Source organism: Sphaerodactylus townsendi, linkage group LG05 (genome assembly GCF_021028975.2).
Source record: "Sphaerodactylus townsendi isolate TG3544 linkage group LG05, MPM_Stown_v2.3, whole genome shotgun sequence".
NCBI lineage: Eukaryota > Metazoa > Chordata > Lepidosauria > Squamata > Sphaerodactylidae > Sphaerodactylus > Sphaerodactylus townsendi.
Window position 1 is genome coordinate 104909241 of NC_059429.1, and position 6109 is coordinate 104915349.

The following is a 6109-nucleotide window of genomic DNA, read 5'->3' on the forward strand; positions in this document are numbered from 1 at the left end:
GGGGGGGGGTGGGGGGGGGGGGGGGTGGGGGGGGGGGGGGGTGGGGGGGGGGGGGGGTGGGGGGGGGGGGGGGTGGGGGGGGGGGGGGGTGGGGGGGGGGGGGGGTGGGGGGGGGGGGGGGTGGGGGGGGGGGGGGGTGGGGGGGGGGGGGGGTGGGGGGGGGGGGGGGTGGGGGGGGGGGGGGGTGGGGGGGGGGGGGGGTGGGGGGGGGGGGGGGTGGGGGGGGGGGGGGGTGGGGGGGGGGGGGGGTGGGGGGGGGGGGGGGTGGGGGGGGGGGGGGGTGGGGGGGGGGGGGGGTGGGGGGGGGGGGGGGTGGGGGGGGGGGGGGGTGGGGGGGGGGGGGGGTGGGGGGGGGGGGGGGTGGGGGGGGGGGGGGGTGATTGAAAAAACAACCCCCCCCTCCCAACCAGATCTATATAATCCTTGCTTTCCACTTCTGTGAACTTTGGTGAGGTAGGCTTTTGCCAATTAAAAAAAAACCACCACAGGATGATGTTCCTTAAGAAGTTTCACAAGGCGTAATTCAGGATATTACACAAAACCATGATTAGATCACTTAGTAAATTTCATGCTACAGCAGCCTCTGGAGAGTTTTTTCCCAACTCAGACATCTTGTCAAACAATGAGTAGCAGCACAAGCCATGGTTTTCAAACCAAATGCTTCAAACCAGGGTTTCTAATTTCTAATTTGCTGGCTGATTACAAAACCATGATTTGTCCAATACAGATATCATGCCTCACCATGAGTAAATCATTCTCAACCGTGTGACGTTATTTTTTTACAGAGTTACCTATCTTTATAATGGATGCGGCTTTCAAATGGCTCCAGTTTAATATCAAAAGTCCCTAAATCAACTTTGACTTCAATAGAATTAAAATGATATCATTCTGCTTAGGACCACCCTGTGGGGCACATGTTTCTATGTAGAGTTATGTGTATGGATCTGGGGGAGCAGCAGTGGCATAGTGGTTAAGAGCACAGGCACTCTAATCTGGAGAACTCGGTTTGATTCCCTGCTCTGCCACTTGAGCTGTGGAGGCTTATCTGGGGAACTAGATTAGCCTGTGCACTCCAACACACGCCAGCTGGGTGGCCTTGGGTGAGTCACAGCTCTTCTGAGCTCTCTCAGCCCCACTCACCTCACAGGGTGTTTGTGGGCGGTGGGCGGGAAGGGAAAGGAGATTGTAAACTCCTTTGAGTCTCCTTACAGAGAGAAAGGGGGGTATAAATCCAAACTCCTCCTCCTCTTCTTCTTCCTCTTCTTCTTCTTCCTCTTCTTCATGATGGAGATAACCAAGGACTCCTCCTCAGGCCAGATGCACTGCCAAACAGCCCTTTCAGAATTAAATGCCCATTTTGTATTGTGTTTTCTGTTTCTAGAGGAACTAGTGACTTTTTCTTTTTTAGTCATGAGGCCAGAGAAGGCAAGAACATATATAGAAGGAATGAAGGAAAATAACTTAGGAAGCAACAGGATAGAAAATAACATCCACCCTCTTCCCTCCCTCCCGCCTGCCTGCCAGGCCTGCTTGCCTACCTCCCGGACTCTCAGTTCCCCCGAGGAGCCGCAGCAGCTGAGAGCTGATCCGGCTCTTCCGCCGCTGCGGCGCTCGCGGCGGCTGGGCCGTGGGCCTCAGCGTAGCGGCTGCGGTCCCCCGCCCCTCCCCTGCCGGAGCTTTCAGCTGTTGGGCCTGCTTCAGGTCCCACCGCGCCCGGCTTCTCCCCGGCTCCTTTGGGGCCGGCTCTGGATCAGCCCCGCTCTTTGGCCTCGCCCTGCCCGAGATGGGATGGGGGGGCGAAGAACAGGGGAGCTGATCAGACCAGCAAGGGGCTGAGCCCCAAAGGCAGGCTGTGGTGGCTGGGCGGTGGGAAACAGCTGGCCCAACAGCTCCAAGCCTGGAAGGGCTTGAGGGCGGGGACCACAGCTCCTTTACGCTGAGGGCCCATGGCCCAGCCGCCGCCAGCGCCGCCGGATCAGCTCTCAGCTGCCTGCAGCTCAGAGGGCTGAGAGTCCAGGCAGGCTGGAAGCGGGCGGGCAGAGGTGGGTGGGTGGGGTGGGGGAAGCCTTTAGCTAACTCCCGGCAGCGAGACCAGCTCCACCGCTGCGAGGCCCCGGCCCAGCCGCGCCCAAGCACCGCCGGATCAGCAGCTGCTGCGCTCAGAAGGCAAGGAGATCCAGGCTGAAGCAGGCAGGCGAGGCCGGGAGTGAGTGGGGGTGGGGGAAGAGGGCGGATGAAGGAATACAAGGGGGTGGAGAAGCCGGGCTGGGGACGAAGAAAGGAGGAGGGAGCATGGAGGGAAGGGAGGTTGTTGAGCAGAGAAAAGCTGGGATGGGGAAAAATCGGGACTTTTTTTAAACGCTGCGGGACGCGGGACGAATTTTTAAAAATCGTGATTGTCCCGCCAAAAACGGGACGGATGGTCACCCTATATATGCATGAACCAGAGAGATGAAACAAAAGTAGTGCAAGAGTCTGTTCAATGCTTTAGCAACAACAACAATCCAAGCTCTTGAGAAAATAGGACCTGCCTGCTTATACCTTTTAGGAGATCAACCTATTTCTTTGGCTGTTGTAATCATCCTCTGCTACAGTTCATTGTGATTAGAAAGGGAAGTAGTTACTGTCTAAAAATACTGTCTATAAATACAGCAGTTATTCCTACAAAAGGTTCTGTACCAGTTTATTAAATTTAGAAGACAGAACATTACCGCCGGGGGGGGGGGGGGGGTTGAAAAAAGAGGGGAGAGGAGGAAGGAGGAGTAATAATTTGGATTTATATCCAGCCTTCCTCTCCTGTAAGGAGACTCACAGCAGCTTACAAATTCTTTCCCTTCCTCTCCCCACAACAGACACCTTGTGAGGTCGGTGGGGCCGAAACAGTTCTTAGAGACTTGAGACTAGCCCAAGGTCACCCAGCAGGCTTAACGTGGAGGAGCAGAGAAACAAATCCAGTTCACCAGATAAGCCACTCTTGTGAAGGTGTGGGGAATCAAACCTGGTTCTCCAGATTAGAATCTGCCACTGTTAACCACTACACCACACCGACAGTAGAAATGAGAAGATTTTAATTACATCCCAATAGCTTTGTCTCCTAAAAGTAAAACAGCCCTTTCCACAGGGCAAACTTATATCATGACATACACAATTAGCATACAGTCTCCAAGCTGTACTCTGATGCAAGAACAAGATTTCATTGCTAGTTAAACAACAGTGTCAGTTGCTTAGGTCTAGAATAATGTTACTGCCTAGAGCCCTTAAGATTACAGGCAATCACACAGAAAAGGCAGACTTCATTAGAAAAAGTTTTCTCAAACCTACCATAAAACCAGCTATTACTCACCTTCTGTTACTTTATTCCCTGTTAAAAGAATTAAAAGCCTAGCTTACTGTTCTCTTATAAATCTCTGTCATAGTCTGACTTACTTTCCTAATTGTCCAATTAATCTTGTTTGAAAAGACAGCAAGGATTCTGAAGTGACATCACCTGAACCTGATTACCAGAAAATCTGATCTATCAATTCTGCAAAAGTATTTGCAGCTGCTGCCATAATCAAATTTGCCAGGCCAAAAATGATGCATATGAAATTTCTGCTGTACCAATGTTTTTGATCTCTAACCCTTTATTTACTTAATACCATCCTAACTTGTGCCTTGACAGGGATGGCCTAGGCTATGGTCTTGTCAGATCTCAGAAACGTAGTAGTGTCAGCCCCGGTTAGCACTTGGATAAGAAACCACCAAGGATTGCTGGGGTCATAATGCAGGGAAAGGCAAGGGCAAAGTTAGACTTTTGCTTTGAATATCCTATTTCCCATAAGTCAGCTGTGTCTTGAAGGTATTTTACACACCTGTGCATTGTGTCAATAAAAATATTTTTATTTTTTGTATTCAAATCACAACTTACTTATGGAGACCCCATAGGATATTCAAGGCAAGTGACCTTCAGCGGTGGTTGCCATTGTCTGACTCTGTCATTCCCCCTGATATTCCTTGTAGTTTCCCATCCAGATACTAGCCAGGGTCTGGGTTGAGAGTTTCCATGGTGCGAGTGGATAAGGTCACCTTAACAACTACACCATGCTGGCAGTCTTCAATAAGAATTGCACTGATTAATTAAATAACAGTGATGGAAGCAGTCTTTAAAATTAGAGAGAACAATCCCACTTGAGTACTACCTTTAGGATTTTGCTGCATACAGCTTTACCTCCACTACATCAATGAAATCAATAGATTTATACACAAAATGTGTGCTTTGGGAATCAACCTACCCCAGTTTTGGAAACCACCTTTGACTATGGTCCTTCACATGGAAGGAAAAAAACCATCAGGTGCAGGGCTGTTTAGTATGTTTTTACTGTTTACTTAATTTGTATTTGTCAGAGTTGCAGTGACTGAGACATTGTGCATGTTGTATTCCTTGCAGCTAGGTAAGTCCTGGATACTAATTACTTATGGAAGTATACCCTGATTATTTATTTAGCACATTTTTCAGCCCAACCTTCCTCCAAGGAGCTCAAGGCAATGTACATCCCTCCTTCCTCCCCTTAATCATCACCACAGCTCTGTGAAATAGGTTAGACTGTGAATGTGTGTCTGGCCCAGGGTCATCCACCAAGCATCCATAGCAAAACCTGGATTCAAAACCTGGGTCTCTTAGATCCTAGTCTGACACCCTAACAATTACATCGCTCTGGCTCTCTGTTTATGCAGTTTGGAGAGGGGAGGGATCTCAGTGGGGTATAATGCCATAGAGTCCACCCTTCAAAAGCAGCCATTTTCTCTAGAGGAACTGATTTTGGTAATCTGGCCATCAATTGTATTAGCTGGAGATCTTCAGGTGACACCTGGAGGGTGGCAACCGAATCTGTGGTCTTATGAGCCAGCCCTGCGAGACCTACAATAGGTGTAGTAGTTAAGAAAGGTAGACTCTGATCAGGATAACCAGATTTTATTCCTCATTCTGCCACAAGTGGCAGACTCTAGTCTGGTGAACCAGGTTTGTTTCTCCACTCCTACATATGTTGCCTGCTGGGTGACCTTGGGCTTGTTACAGTTCTCTCAGAACTCTTTCAGCCCCAACTACCTCACAGGAGGCCTGTTGTTCGGAAGGAAAGGAGTTTGTAATCCACTTTGAGACTCCTTACAGTTGAGAAAAGTGGGGGAAATTTTCCTGTAAGTTAACTGATCAGTCTGCCCCTGTACACAACCCAATTCCAGACATGTTTATTCAGAATAATTCCCACTGAGTTTATTTGGAATAATTTCCACTTTAGGCTGCAACATAAGAACAAGCCAGCTGGATCAGACCAGAGTCCATCTAGTCCAGCTCTCTGCTACTCGCAGTGGCCCACCAGGTGCCTTTGGGATCTCCCATGCAGGATGTGAAAGCAGTGGCCTTCTGCGGCTGCTGCTGCTCCTGAGCACCTGGTCTGTTAAGGCATTTGCAGTCTCAGATCAAGGAGGATCAAGATTGGTAGCCAATTGCAATCCCCAGAGTGTCCCGTTACATTTCTTAAGGCTAGAAAACAGCCTGGGAAAAGAATTCTTATTCTGGCACCTAATAGGCTGACAAACATATTGCCCATTCTGGCATTTTCTGTACATTCTGGAAGAGGCAGGGGCTGCCCTCTAAACTTAACTGTTTCGATGACTGACCCCTTTCTGAGCTGCTATGGGAAATATTCTTCAGTTCAACATTACATGAAACAGATTCCTGCTGATCAGAAATTAAGAGTTTTTGAAGACCAACAGTGCCATCTATGGGCACTGGCTAATCTTGGAAAGACGAATATGCAGCATTGGTAGGTAAATTCAACTGTTACTCTTCTAACTTTGCCCTGGTTGTGCACGGAAGTTTCTTTTCCTGGATTTCCTAGAGTCGTGTTGGGTTTGTAACAAGACCTGATTCACACGTACAGACCTCTCCCCATCGGGGTGTTTAGTGGCTGCAATGTATCCAGCTGCAAACCAGAACATATTCTTCAATCATAGCCAGTGCCCACAGAAGAACCTCCCTGGCTCGCTATTGCTGTAACAGCTTTTTGGCCCAATTAATTAATTAAGACGGCAACCCCAGGATCTTGGTGATCTCTAGTGGAATATTGAT